We start from the raw sequence: 15,842 nt of genomic DNA on the forward strand, positions 1-15,842 counted from the left end.
GTTGTTACGTTACTCATCGTATGTTTTGTGCTACTAGGGTTTTGACTTCTGAATATTAATAGTGGTCAGAGTTTCATGATCTGTTGTTTGTCCGATCTTTTATGATATAATACACTTGTCCGAGTTTTACAAAGGGCAAGGCCCTGTCCGATGTTGTGTGATGATTTCTTTGGAACAATGAGTGGTATGTTAAGCGATGTGAATCTGTTAAGGTATGCATGATTAAATTGAAGCCACAAACTCTGATAAACCTGTTAAGCTTATTAACGATGTTAATATGTTAAGTATGTTAACAGTGGCAATTAGGTTAATATCCACGTTAGATTAAACTGTAAAATCAAAGACGTGACGCATGAATTATGTGAACATGATTAACTGTTTACGTGATGTATGATTCTATATATACATATAATCGTATGATACTGAATGCAACTGTATGATCCTGCATGTATGAACATTCGATGTGATATCAGCCTGTACACAATAAACACACAAAACACAGTTGCTTGAATATCAATGACTCGCAAACCCTAATTTGATGCAAACACTTACATCGTATCATGTGCAATGAATCCTAGGTCGTGTGTAACGGACTAAGACATTTAATAAACCCTAGAAGCAATAACATACCGAGCAAACCAAGGTGAGTTCACACAGCCAAGGCATGGGATTCCCGGGTGGGAATTGGGTTGGAAGAATTGAATTGGATAATTACTCGTACTTACGCTATTGCTAGACTATATACCATCGTCCTCAGGTAAGTCAGGACACTTACGTAAAACCTACGTAAACTAGTATCTACTACTGTCTCCTGAGTCGGGAGGACACTTACGTAAAACCTACGTAAACTCATGCCTACTACTGTCTTCCGGGTCGGAAGGACACTTACGTAAAACCTACGTAAACCCCACGCGTACCACTGTCCTCGGGGAAGGGCACTCACGTAAAACCTACGTGACCTTGTACGTATTCCTGTTCTCAGATTAAGAAGAACACATGGTTACAATAGTCTAGTAAGGATAAACATGGGAAGCCCCCATCATTAATAAATATAATCACGGGAAACCCCCACTAATAGTACATACATACGTGGGAAGCCCCCACCAAATGAACATACGTATTACTGCTACGAACTTACTTTCTGTGAACTAGCTTAACTAGTTGTTGATCCTCTGTTACATGCCTTGCAGGTCGTTAGATATATGGAGCTTGCACAGGGAGGAGCAGGTCGTTGTGGAGCATGGATCGTGGATGCCATGTTAAAGCATTTAAACATTTGAACTATGATATACATTGGGTTTTCATACTTATGCTTCCGCTACACTTGATACTATAATTATGTTTTGAACACCTATCGTATTGAATGATTGGTTTGCATTTATTTTACTTGATATTAATTACATGTTCAATATGATTGGTGGCTTGATCCTGGTCAGTCACGCTCCCAGCGGTGATATTCCGCAGTGGATTTTGGGGGTGTGACAACAGGTTTTTAACTAATTTGCTGGAAGAATCAAATTTCTTGATATTAAGTTCATTAATTTGATATCTGTCTCTAATATCTTCCAGTTCCTTAGTTACAGCGCACAGTTTTTCCTGAACGTATAAGAGTTGAGATGATTTTACACTGACATCATCCTTAAGTTTGATAATGTCTTTTCGCTGAGCCTCAATCTTTTCTTTATAAAGTTTTTCGTTTTTAGATAAGGTAAAATTTTTATTTTTTATATCTTGATAATCTTGAATGAGCTCAGCGTTGTGTATTCTATAAGCTTCAACCCTTTCCCTACATTCAGGAGTACAGAAAACAGAAAGTACCTCTTCCTTGGTGAGACCTTTAACAGGAGCTGAAAGGATTTGAGTCATAAAAGCAAAGTTTTCAGCTGTAGTCACTTCTTCGGGTTTGGAGTTTTGATCACTTGTGGTCATGAACGCAATGTTATTTGAAGCAGCTTGATTTTCTGGAGCTGAAATGTTCAGACGCTCAATTTCAGAAGTCCAATCAAAGTTGATGTTGGGCTGAACCACCAGGGCTTGCGCTAATCCTTGCGGTTGAGGGCTTCCAGTAGCAGCAGCATCTGTTATGCTAGCAGTGGTCACAAGAGCTCTTTCTCGATTAGGTGTTACGGGCTGCGCAGGAGTTTGTTCTCTAACAGCGTAAGTTAAAAGGCACCTTAGCAGCTCCATTCCAGGCAGTGCCCCACCTGTTTTTACCCGTTCTTTTCACAAACTTTTGAGCCCTAAAGGCAACCATTGCCATCTGCCAGGTTATGTCCATTTCTTCAACATCATCAGGATGGATCTGTGATAGGTCATCGGGACACCATTTTGGAGGATCAAGTTTTCCTGCAACGAAGGCATTCAAACAGTTTATAACTGTCACACCCCCAAAATCCCACACGCGGAGTACCACCGCTTGGAGGCGTGACATGACCAGGATCAAGCCATCAATCATATTGAACATAGCATAACATAAATAAAGTAGTTCGTAAAACCTCATTCAATACAATTGATGTTTCAAAACAATCATAGTATCAGTAGCGGAAGCATAAGTAAATAACCCAAGTAAACCATAAGTTCAATTATTCGAAATGTTTAAACATAGCGTTCATAATCCACTGCCCACAACGTCCCGCTCCTCCAGTGCAAACTCCATTATGTACCTAAGGTCCTGCAAGGCATGCAGCAGATAATCAACAAACTAGTTGAGCGAGTTCACAGTTAATAGTTTAGTTTGGGTAATAGTGCGTTCGTTCAGTTAAGTTTCATATCGTATCAGTTCCATCGCGGCCTCCCAGGCATGTGTGCGAAGATTTAGTTCGTTAGTTCGCGACCGTAGTCTTTACCGACCAGGGTGTGTGCGAAGGCAATTGATCAGTTCGTTCGCGACCATAGTCTTTACCGACCAGGGTGTGTGCGAAGGCAGTTGAGTAGTTCGTTCGCGACCATAGTCTTTACCGACCAGGGTGTGTGCAAAGGCAGTTCGTAAGCATCAACAGTTTAGTCGTTCGTTACAGTATCGAAGTATGCACAAGTAATCATCCAACCCATTCCCACCCTGGGAACCCATGCCTTGGCTGTGTGAACTCACCTTGGTTTGCTCGGTATGCTAGGTTATGCGCTCACTAGTAATTAATCACGTCCTATCGTATGCACGTATAACAAATCAGTTCATGTTCACAATGATACGCATGCAATTTAATGTTCACATAACAGTCAGTTTGCATAACGGCACAACACGTATTGTTTCACATTAACTCATCAGCTAGTGTACACAAAAACATTCATCACCAAGCATGGCATGCCAAATAAGTCAAACATACATCCCCATCCTTCGAAGGATGTTTATAACCCCTAATATCTTTCGGTCCTCTGTTATCTTTCGACAACAGTTAACACAATTACCCTTCGGACCGAATGTTATGTTTCGGACCACTGTCATCTTTCGGTCAAAGCTATCTTTCGGTCAAAGTTACTATGGTTCGGTCAGAGTTATCCTTCGGTCAACACTACTATGGTTCGGTCAACAAGCATCTTTCGACAACAACTATGTTTCGAGTAGCAAGTATCTTTCGATACATGTCAGTTACGGAATATCAGTTACGTTTATCACGCAGCTAGTTACAGAAACAGAAACCCTAATCATCTACAGCCGTCATCATCATTAACAAGCACATCTCATCAGTTACATTACACAGAAGGCACAAGATCATCTACGACAGTTACTATCATTCCTAGAAATCATTTAACGGTAATAGAATCAATCATCAACCAAATCCGAATCGTCATCTATGTGTCATGTAAACATAATCATCATTCAGTTCAACTACCTAACATACATATCCGGTTATCACAACCGATCCATAACACATTCTCATTGAACAACATCAAAACAGATCCGATAGTCATGCATATCCGATTAACATACAACAATATATCGCAAGACAATAGATAAATCGTGAAATCAAAGCATCGTAAACAACACCACACACTAACCGGAAATCTGGATTACGGAATGAAATCCTTCGAACAGAGAGTAGGTCTGCTATATGCCGTCACACACACACAATAGAACTAGGGTTTTTGAAAACTAACTGATGACTTACATGCAGTCACGTATTTAAACTTATCACAGAAATGGGCCAAGCCCATCTGAAAGACTGGGCCGAAGGATCTGAATTCCAGCCGAAGGATATGTTTCGTGGCCGAAGGATGTCGAAGGATAAAGTCCTTGGTCGAAGGATATGTTTCGAGACCCTTCGAACCGAAAGTTGATCCTTCGAATCGAAGGATATGCTTCGATCTAGACTAAGTGTATTAAATAATAATTTCTAATATTATCTTTCACAACAACAAGTAGTTACATGTATGCACAATGACAACACGTTTCATTAAAACACAACGCGTACAATTACAAGTCCAACAAGTCAACTACTAAACAGTCAAAGTCAACGCGCATTTAATGCGAAAGTGAAAGTCAGAAACTCGAGTTGTCACATTATCCCCAACTTGAAAGAAATTTCGTCCCGAAATTTGGTACGCACTCACTGAGGAAGCTAGGTAAGTTACATTGTTCACTGGTTTTCCTGGGGTGTCACATCATCCCCCCGTTGATTTGGAATTTCGTCCCGAAATTCTGTAGTAGTAGCTTCAGCCTCAGTAGTGGTTGCATTGGTTTCGAATAACCGGGGGTACTTTTCTGTCATCTGGTCTTCGCGTTCCCAGGTGTACTCTGGGCCACGTTTGGAGTTCCAACGAACTCGGACAAGAGGGATTCTCTTGTGTTTGAGGACCTTAACATCCCGGTCCGTGATTTCAACTGGTTCCTCGACGAACTGCAACCGCTCGTCGATAGTGAGTTCCTTAAAAGGAACTATGAGGGTCTCATCTGATAGGCACTTCTTCAGATTCGACACGTGAAATACATTGTGAACTGCACCGAGTTCAGCTGGTAGGTTCAACCTGTAGGCTACCTTGCCAATCTTTTCTGTAATTTCGAATGGTCCGACGTACCGCGGATTTAGTTTGCCCCGTTTGCCAAAACGTACCACACCCTTCCAGGGTGAAACTTTCAATAAAACCCGGTCCCCGACCTCAAATTCCAATGGTTTTCTACGCTTATCCGCGTAGGCTTTCTGACGGTCACGTGCTGCCGCCATGCGTTGCCGTATCTGTGCTATCTTTTCTGTGGCGTCCACAACAATATCTGGACCCGTAATCTGACTATCCCCCACCTCTGCCCAACAGAGAGGTGACCGGCATTTACGTCCGTACAATGCCTCGAATGGAGCGGCTTGAATGCTGGTATGGTAACTGTTATTATACGAGAACTCCACCAAAGGGAGGTGCTTTTCCCAGCCGTTGCCGAAATCGATGACACACGCTCGAAGCATGTCTTCTAGAGTTTGAATAGTTCGCTCAGACTGCCCATCCGTCTGAGGATGATATGCTGTGCTCATGTCTAATCGTGAGCCGAAAGATTTGTGCATCGCTTGCCAAAGTTCTGACGTGAATCGTGCATCGCGATCCGAAATAATAGAGATGGGCACTCCGTGCCTCGAAACAACTTCTTTCATGTAGATGTCTGCTAGGGTAGAAAACTTATCCTTTTCTTTGATAGCCAAGAAGTGAGCAGACTTTGTGAGCCGATCAACGATTTCCCAAATAGTGTCATTCCCACGCTGGGATCTAGGCAAGCCCGTAACGAAATCCATGGAAATTTCTTCCCATTTCCACTGCGGTATCTTGGGCTGCTGAAGTAGACCAGCTGGCTTCTGATATTCGACCTTGACCCTCGCACAGGTCAAACATTTTCCAACGTAAGTAGCGATGTGAGCCTTCATACTAGGCCACCAATAAGTAGTGCTGATGTCGTGGTACATTTTATCCGACCCTGGATGTACCGAATAGCGAGACTTGTGAGCTTCATCCATTACAAGTTCGCGTAACCCGCCATAAAGTGGGACCCAAATACGCCCCGTTACGTAGTAAGCACCGTCTTCCTTTTGTTCCATGCGTTGCCTTGAACCGCGTAAGGCTTCAGCTTTAACGTTTTCGGGTTTCAGAGCTTCCATCTGAGCAGCTCGTATCTGTGCAGGAAGACTGGACTGAATAGTAAGCTGTAGCGCTCGCACGCGTTTAGGTAGAGTGTCTTTCCGACTAAGGGCATCAGCCACAACATTGGCCTTGCCTGGATGATACTTGATAGCGCATTCATAGTCATTCAGTAATTCAACCCATCTTCGTTGACGCATGTTCAAATCCTTCTGCTTAAGAATATGCTCGAGACTCCTGTGATCGGTGTAAATCGTGCACCTGGTACCGTACAGGTAGTGTCGCCATATCTTAAGCGCGAAAACAACAGCTCCCAGCTCTAAATCGTGCGTCGTGTAGTTGCGTTCATGAACCTTTAGTTGACGAGAGGCGTAAGCAATAACCTTGTCGCGTTGCATTAACACGCATCCCAGTCCCCGAATGGATGCATCACAATAAACCACGAAGTCATCTGTGCCCTCGGGCAGTGAGAGAATAGGTGCGCTGCAAAGCCTATCCTTTAAGTACTGAAAAGCGGTCTCTTGCGTATTACCCCATCTGTAAACGACACCTTTCTGTGTTAACATAGTAAGTGGTTACGCGATCTTGGAGGAGTCTTTAATAAATCGCCTGTAGTAACCCGCCAAACCCAAGAATTGGCGTATTTCAGTCGGTGTACGCGGTGCTGGCCAGTTTCTGATCGAATCAACCTTGGATGGATCGACATGAATCCCATCCTTGTTCACCACATGGCCTAAGAAGTGGACTTCACGAAGCCAGAAGTCGCATTTTGAAAACTTTGCGTACAGTTGCTCTTTTCGAAGAAGTTCCAAGATAAGACGTAAGTGCTGCTCGTGCTCCTCCTGACTCTTGGAGTAAATCAAAATGTCGTCGATGAAAACGATAACAAACTTATCAAGATAAGGTTTGCACACCCTGTTCATAAGATCCATGAAGACTGCAGGCGCGTTCGTAAGCCCGAATGGCATGACAAGAAACTCGTAATGACCGTAGCGAGTTCTGAAAGCGGTTTTGGAGACGTCCTCATCCCGGACTCTCAGCTGATGATACCCTGACCTTAAATCAATCTTGGAATAGTAACACGACCCTTGCAACTGGTCGAATAGGTCATCTATGCGCGGAAGAGGATAACGGTTCTTCACCGTCACCTTATTGAGTTCGCGGTAGTCGATGCACATCCTGAACGTACCGTCTTTCTTCCCACCGATAACTGGTATCCAATAGTTCTTGTAGCTCCCCAAGGTGAAGAGATATTCTTGTAGCTGCGTCGATAGTTCTTCCGATTCTGATGAAGCTAAGCGATACGGTGCTCGAGCTATGGGTGCTGCTCCTGGAGCGAGCTCGATTTGAAATTCGTCCCGACGATGCGGCGGTAGACCAGGTAAATCTTTGCGAGACACCTGAGGAAAGTCGCGTACAACTGAATGGTCTTCCAACCTTTTTTTTTTTTTTTTTTTTTCGCTGATGCGTCAGTAACGAGAGCCATAATTGCGGTGTGGCCCTTGCGCAAACATTTCTGAACCTTCAAGAAAGAGGGGATGCCAACCAAGGCACCACTCTTGTCGCCTTGAACTTCGTGAGGTTCTTGACCAGAACGAGGAATGCGAACAATCTTTTCTTTGCATAGGATTTCTGCTTGCTGTTGCTGCTGGCGATTTCCGATGTGCAAGTCGTGGGCTCCTGAATCCTTAGCTTCTGCTGCGCTCTGGCGATCACTATTCTTGTGCTGCTGTTGTGCTTGAGTCCGAACGGTAGCTGAACCCTTGCTGGAATACCCATCCCATTTCCGCTTGTTGTCACTAGGAGTAGCGGGAGTAGCAGAAGTGGTAGCGGTAGTAATAGCGCTGATACAACTAGGCAGCCTGTTCTGTTCCACTGCCTGATCCGTGAGGCGATGAGCAAGACACTGAATGTCTTGGATTTTGTCAAGGTTAGCCGTTGTAGCATGGCTCTGAATCTCTGAGGCTAGACCCTTGAGGTACAATTCGATACGCTTGTTTGGAGGGTCCACCATGGTTGGACACAAGATGGCCAGTTCGTTCGACCGTTTCGTATAAGCATCAATTTCCTGACCCTGACATTTTCAAATGGTAAAGCTCCACTTCCAACTTGTGGATGTCATCACGCGTGCAGTATTCCCTTTTAATGCGTTCTTTGAATTCGTTCCAAGGGTGGCGTTAGCAGCTGCCAACCCTAGTATCCGTACTTGCGCGTTCCACCAGGTTAGCGCGATTCCTTCCAACGTGCCAGTGGCGTACTTGACCCTGCGAGTCTCAGGGCATTCACACATCCCGAATACTAACTCGAGCTTCCAAAACCAATGGAGTAGTCCCACTGCTCCTTCTGTGCCACTGAATGTGTTTGGACGACAGTCCATGAAGTTCTTGAATGTGCAGGCATGTTGCTATGCGTTCTGACCCGTTGCGCGAGAAAGATAGGTCAAGGTTAAGCGCGAGAGTTGGGTCACGAGAGTAGGATCTAACATCCTAGAATAGGTCTGGAATAGCAGGTTATACCTCCTGCTTGTGCGGCTGCAAGTGCCGCAGCAACTTGTTCGTTAATGAGAGCCGTCAACTGGGCTTGAGTCATGTCAACACGTCCAGACATGATCGAACAGTAAAGGTAGCATAAGTAAGAATGGTTCACGAATAGTGCGATGACAGAAGAGTGTAAGCACGTATGTGTTCTCAAGCAATAACAAGTTGTGAGCAAAGTAATGTAAGCATACTACGAGCAAAGTTCTATGCAGTTCTAGCAAGCAGGTAATAAACATAAACCTTATTACCTAGGATGTCGAGTCTTGCACGTGGAGCGAAGCGTCGTTGTGGATCATTGAGAGCACTGTTCTGGTTATAGTCTGGTTTTAATAAAACGTTTTCCATATTAAAACCAAGTTCTCTATAACCAATGGCTCTGATACCAATCTGTCACACCCCCAAAATCCCACACGCGGAGTACCACCGCTTGGAGGCGTGACATGACCAGGATCAAGCCATCAATCATATTGAACATAGCATAACATAAATAAAGTAGTTCGTAAAACCTCATTCAATACAATTGATGTTTCAAAACAATCATAGTATCAGTAGCGGAAGCATAAGTAAATAACCCAAGTAAACCATAAGTTCAATTATTCGAAATGTTTAAACATAGCGTTCATAATCCACTGCCCACAACGTCCCGCTCCTCCAGTGCAAACTCCATTATGTACCTAAGGTCCTGCAAGGCATGCAGCAGATAATCAACAAACTAGTTGAGCGAGTTCACAGTTAATAGTTTAGTTTGGGTAATAGTGCGTTCGTTCAGTTAAGTTTCATATCGTATCAGTTCCATCGCGGCCTCCCAGGCATGTGTGCGAAGATTTAGTTCGTTAGTTCGCGACCGTAGTCTTTACCGACCAGGGTGTGTGCGAAGGCAATTGATCAGTTCGTTCGCGACCATAGTCTTTACCGACCAGGGTGTGTGCGAAGGCAGTTGAGTAGTTCGTTCGCGACCATAGTCTTTACCGACCAGGGTGTGTGCAAAGGCAGTTCGTAAGCATCAACAGTTTAGTCGTTCGTTACAGTATCGAAGTATGCACAAGTAATCATCCAACCCATTCCCACCCTGGGAACCCATGCCTTGGCTGTGTGAACTCACCTTGGTTTGCTCGGTATGCTAGGTTATGCGCTCACTAGTAATTAATCACGTCCTATCGTATGCACGTATAACAAATCAGTTCATGTTCACAATGATACGCATGCAATTTAATGTTCACATAACAGTCAGTTTGCATAACGGCACAACACGTATTGTTTCACATTAACTCATCAGCTAGTGTACACAAAAACATTCATCACCAAGCATGGCATGCCAAATAAGTCAAACATACATCCCCATCCTTCGAAGGATGTTTATAACCCCTAATATCTTTCGGTCCTCTGTTATCTTTCGACAACAGTTAACACAATTACCCTTCGGACCGAATGTTATGTTTCGGACCACTGTCATCTTTCGGTCAAAGCTATCTTTCGGTCAAAGTTACTATGGTTCGGTCAGAGTTATCCTTCGGTCAACACTACTATGGTTCGGTCAACAAGCATCTTTCGACAACAACTATGTTTCGAGTAGCAAGTATCTTTCGATACATGTCAGTTACGGAATATCAGTTACGTTTATCACGCAGCTAGTTACAGAAACAGAAACCCTAATCATCTACAGCCGTCATCATCATTAACAAGCACATCTCATCAGTTACATTACACAGAAGGCACAAGATCATCTACGACAGTTACTATCATTCCTAGAAATCATTTAACGGTAATAGAATCAATCATCAACCAAATCCGAATCGTCATCTATGTGTCATGTAAACATAATCATCATTCAGTTCAACTACCTAACATACATATCCGGTTATCACAACCGATCCATAACACATTCTCATTGAACAACATCAAAACAGATCCGATAGTCATGCATATCCGATTAACATACAACAATATATCGCAAGACAATAGATAAATCGTGAAATCAAAGCATCGTAAACAACACCACACACTAACCGGAAATCTGGATTACGGAATGAAATCCTTCGAACAGAGAGTAGGTCTGCTATATGCCGTCACACACACACAATAGAACTAGGGTTTTTGAAAACTAACTGATGACTTACATGCAGTCACGTATTTAAACTTATCACAGAAATGGGCCAAGCCCATCTGAAAGACTGGGCCGAAGGATCTGAATTCCAGCCGAAGGATATGTTTCGTGGCCGAAGGATGTCGAAGGATAAAGTCCTTGGTCGAAGGATATGTTTCGAGACCCTTCGAACCGAAAGTTGATCCTTCGAATCGAAGGATATGCTTCGATCTAGACTAAGTGTATTAAATAATAATTTCTAATATTATCTTTCACAACAACAAGTAGTTACATGTATGCACAATGACAACACGTTTCATTAAAACACAACGCGTACAATTACAAGTCCAACAAGTCAACTACTAAACAGTCAAAGTCAACGCGCATTTAATGCGAAAGTGAAAGTCAGAAACTCGAGTTGTCACATTATCCCCAACTTGAAAGAAATTTCGCCCCGAAATTTGGTACGCACTCACTGAGGAAGCTAGGTAAGTTACATTGTTCACTGGTTTTCCTGGGGTGTCACAATAACAGAGGCTGCGATATCCAAATTTTCTTTTGACTGCTGTGTAAAGAACGCTATCATCTCATTTTTCGCAGTGGAAGCAGGAGCTGCAGAAGAAGTATTCACAGCAGAAGCAGAAGCAGCAGTGGAAGATGATGGGGCCGCTCGTCCAGGAGACCCAGAGTAATACACGTTTGCAGAAGTAGGAGCAGCTTTAGCAGATGCAACATTGCTAAACATTTGAAATCCTCCTTGAGATAAAAGGGCTGTGTTGTCATTGGTTGACGAGGTTGGAGCAATAGTGAATCATGCGGCTAGCAAGCTGTTTTTATGATTGGTTTCTCGTTGTTTATCATCCAGTTCACATGCTTTGATATGGGAAATCATTTCCGACAAGCTGCACCTAGCAAGATCCTTTGTTTTCTTGATCATTGCAACATGATGATCCCAACTCTTTGGCAATGCATTCAGAAGCTGTCTGTTGGAAGATTCATTTGATGTATGAATCTCTTCCATCTACATTTGGGTTACTAACTTCACGAACCGCTGAATTTGATTGTCAACAGTTTCACCATAAATATGGTTGAAATTGTTGAAATTTTGTCGCAGCAAATTTCTTCGACTCTCCTTCATGTCTTCATTCCCTTCATAGACGTCGATCAATGATTCCCACAGTTCCTTGGCAGATTTGCAAGCACGAAAACCAATAGCTATATCTGGTCCCAATCCCATGGTCAGATAGGACAATGCTCTGTCATCTTCTTCGACTATACTGAAGTCCTCTTCAGTATATTCACTCTTGGCTTTCTTAACTTTTAAACCCGGTTCAGTAGGACTGTCTATCATTATCTCTCTTGGACCTCTCATGATGCTTCTCCAAATTTTTGAATCCTTGACCTTTACATGTTGTTCAAAGCGCCATTTCCATTCTGGAAAATCATTGCCATCAGTTAACCTTGGAATGCGAGCAGTGGTTCCAACCTTTGAGTCCAGTTCTTGTTGTTTGTTAAGAGCAACCAAATCAACGTTATTTGTTGTCATAATTAATTAATTAATTAATTATTTTCAAATGGTCCAAAAGTGTTAACAATTCAAAAGTCCAGGTCCAAGTAACGTTGCAGAATGACGTTGCGAGTCGAGACCACAATTGCGAGTCGAGATTAAGAATCAGACAACTTGAGACCTAGTCGGTTGCGAGTCGAGACTAAATCCACACAAGCCGAGACAGTGATGGTTGCGAGTCGAGACTAGAACAGGACAATTCGAGACTGTTGATGGTTGCGAGTCGAGACTGAAGCAGCACAAGTCGAGACAGTTAACGGTTGCGAGTCGAGACTGGAACAGCACAAGCCGAGACTGCTAATGGTTGCGAGTCGAGACCTGCAAAACAGATATGAGATAAACACTGTTGATCGTAATCCCTGATTTTCAGCACTTTCCAAAAATTCAAAGATATTGTAATCTTTGAATTTTCTTTGATCACAAACTCCCGAGAAATCAGCTAACAATATTCTGAAATCACACAAACCAAATTCAGTGATATTTTTCAATGATTACACGAAGAACAATTTGAATATTTGATGATTTTCACTGCAAAACAAACACCAAAAAGACAACCGGATTAGTAGCAACTGATGTTCTTGAATCCGATTGATATCAAAACCGAACCAAGAATGGTTTCTTGGCTCTGATACCAATTGTAAAACCCGATAGGATCTCTCAATGATATCAAGAATAACTTGTGTAAGTGCGGAAACCAAACACAAGTGGATTCAAGAAAAACAGTAAAATAAACAAACGCAACAATCTAAACAAAATACTCTTGCATTCACCTTGAACGATGACTAATACAAGATTACCGAAACCAAGATCTCGAGTGGCCTGTTACAGCTTCTATATCAAACCAACAACCCTTAAACTATTACTAAGGGTAACTTATATACTACTATCAATGGACCGTAAACAAACCAAGGCCCACTCGAGACCTCCCAACCCATTACAAGTTCGACCCAAATAACATAGTTAAACTAAACAAAAACAACCCTGTACTTTCATACTTCTTTATGTATAAACCTTAAGGTTCCAACAATCTGAATCCGAGAGTTCAAGTTCATCAGTTGACAGTCCAAAGTCGTCGGTCAAACGGGTTTATAATAAAGAATTTATGTTATCAAAAAGTAATTTGAATGACGAAGCATTCAAAGTTGCATATACTTTGAATGATTCAGACAAATTATTTTCTGATGAGGAATTTCCAATAAGAGGTGTTAAAACTGAAATGATCAAAAAGGTTTTCAAATTAACAGAAATTAATATTTCTGAAATAAAAGATGTAAATCTTACTGAAAAATCTAAAAAATACACTTCAGGAGTTCAACAAAGATTGAACAAGAAAAAGGGTTACTGATGTGCACAAAATGCAACATATAAATTACATCAATTGTGGCGTAAAACTAACCCTTTTTTAGTATTAATGTTGGAAAAAGTGTGTTTTTGTCTTCCTTTTGTATTTTCAGGATTAAATGAGCTCAAATGAACAAAAGAGGCAAAAAGGCAACAAAATCTAACATAAATACAAGAAAATGAACAAACGCGACCCCCCGACAGCATCTTCCCAAGCAAAATCAAGAAGACAGAAGGCTGAACACGCCCCGTGCTCAGTGAGCACGGGGGCGTGCCCAAGTGTCAGTAGAAAAGACAAAGTTGTAGAAGCTTCTATCGCCCACCACGGGCCGTGCTCAGCGGACACGAGGCCGTGGTCAACTATAAGATTCGCAGAATCCAGACAAATCTTGATAGTACATATATGCTTCTACACACGGGGTCGTGCCCAGCGGACACGGGGGCGTGGTCAACTAATGCAGACAAACTGCAATTAATGAAGAAAGAGAGGAGGATGGACACGGGGCCGTGCCCAACGGACACAGGGCCGTGCCTGAGCTTCTGTTCAGCCTATAAATTGGAGTGCTTGGATCACTTGCAACTCATCCCTTGGCACACCACCTCTCTCACACTTCACCCGCCACCATCACAACCCCATCATCCACCACCATCATCCATTGTCTATCATAGAGTGTGTGAGTCGTCTCGGGATCCAAGATTGATCGTATGAATTCTTGACAATCAAAGGCCATGTTTGCCTAAGTCTCTTACATCACTTGGTGAAGACAAGTGTCTAGTGTAATACTTTTTATTTTTAATCTTTTCGCACTTTTTACTTGATTATGTATTAATGACTTTAATAAATAGCTTCTTATGTTGAAGGTGATTCTTCCTTATCATTTGTCCGTGGTGTCTTGGCATTATTTTACTGTCTATATAAAATAAAAGATTTTCACCATTCATATCTCCACGATCTATACGAAGGTATGTTGGCTACCTGGTCGGGGGTTAAGGGAACGGTTTGGTAAGAGTCTTGCCATTGTTCAGTGTATAGATCCTGCAAAGGACCTGGGTCAAATTTAGTAGTACCTCCTTCAATACCTACCGGTATTGGATGGCGGGGGTCCAAACTCTTTGATCCCCTCATAAGTTAAACTACTATTAATATTTTAACCCGACTACTTAGGACTGTATCCCTGCTGACTCAGACTACTTAGCCGAGGGTAACGTCACCTTCAAAAGAGGGGCCTACTACAATAACTAAGATAATCTCTTAAAAAGTGTAAAAGTGCGGAAATAATCAAAGGTTATACTATACACGAGTCGGAGCCAAGTGATTCATCTTGTCTATCTGTTTTTACTTTTATTTTATTTTTCAGCATTTTACTTAGTTTTTATTTTCTAGTTTAAAAACCTTTTTCTAAACTTCTGATTTGAATAGACGTTGAGGATAAACCGGTACTAAAAGCTCTTGTGTCCTTGGACGACCTCGGTATCTTGCCAACACTATACTACGCTCACGATGGGTGCACTTGCCCATATGTGTGTTTGGTGTTAGTAAAATATCGTGTTTTATAAATTTAAAACTTGACTAACGTGTAAAAAGGGCTTAAAATATACTTAATTCCATATACACACCAACCCGCGTCAAGTTTTTGGCGCCGTTGCCGGGGACACAAGGATTTTAAGAAAGCTTAAAATCGACGGCCTAATCAGTTTTTCAAAACGCACGCACATTTTTCTGCATTTTAGTTTAGTTTTGCATTTACAGTAGCCTGAACACGGGGCCGTGTTCACTGAACACGGGGCCGTGCTGCATATTTTTCATAAAACACCCAGATACAGAGTCTAAACATGGGGTCGTGCTCACTGAACACGCCCCTGTGCTCAACAAGACTAGTAACTTTTATTCAAACGCCCAGATACAGACCCTGAACACGGGCCGTGTCCACTGAACACAGGGCCATGTCCAGCCTCTGTTTCCGTTTTTATTTTTGTCTTCTGGTCCCGAGACTCTGTTGTGGTCTGCTGAGTGATTCTTATGGATCAATAATCAGGAGGCTACAACTACACCTATGAGGAGGATGATTATAGGGGAGACTATTGCACTAATTGTGGTAACCCGCACTCGGTACAATATTACAACTCATTTCAACCATCCACTTCATACACCTATTATGAGGAACCCAGGTACGAGCCATCGACTTCATACACATCCTATGAAGACCAAAGGTATGAACCTTCTCCCTCATACTCATATTTTGATGAACCAAGGTATGAG

The sequence above is a fragment of the Helianthus annuus genome, chromosome 6 (genome assembly GCF_002127325.2).
Source record: "Helianthus annuus cultivar XRQ/B chromosome 6, HanXRQr2.0-SUNRISE, whole genome shotgun sequence".
Lineage (NCBI taxonomy): Eukaryota > Viridiplantae > Streptophyta > Magnoliopsida > Asterales > Asteraceae > Helianthus > Helianthus annuus.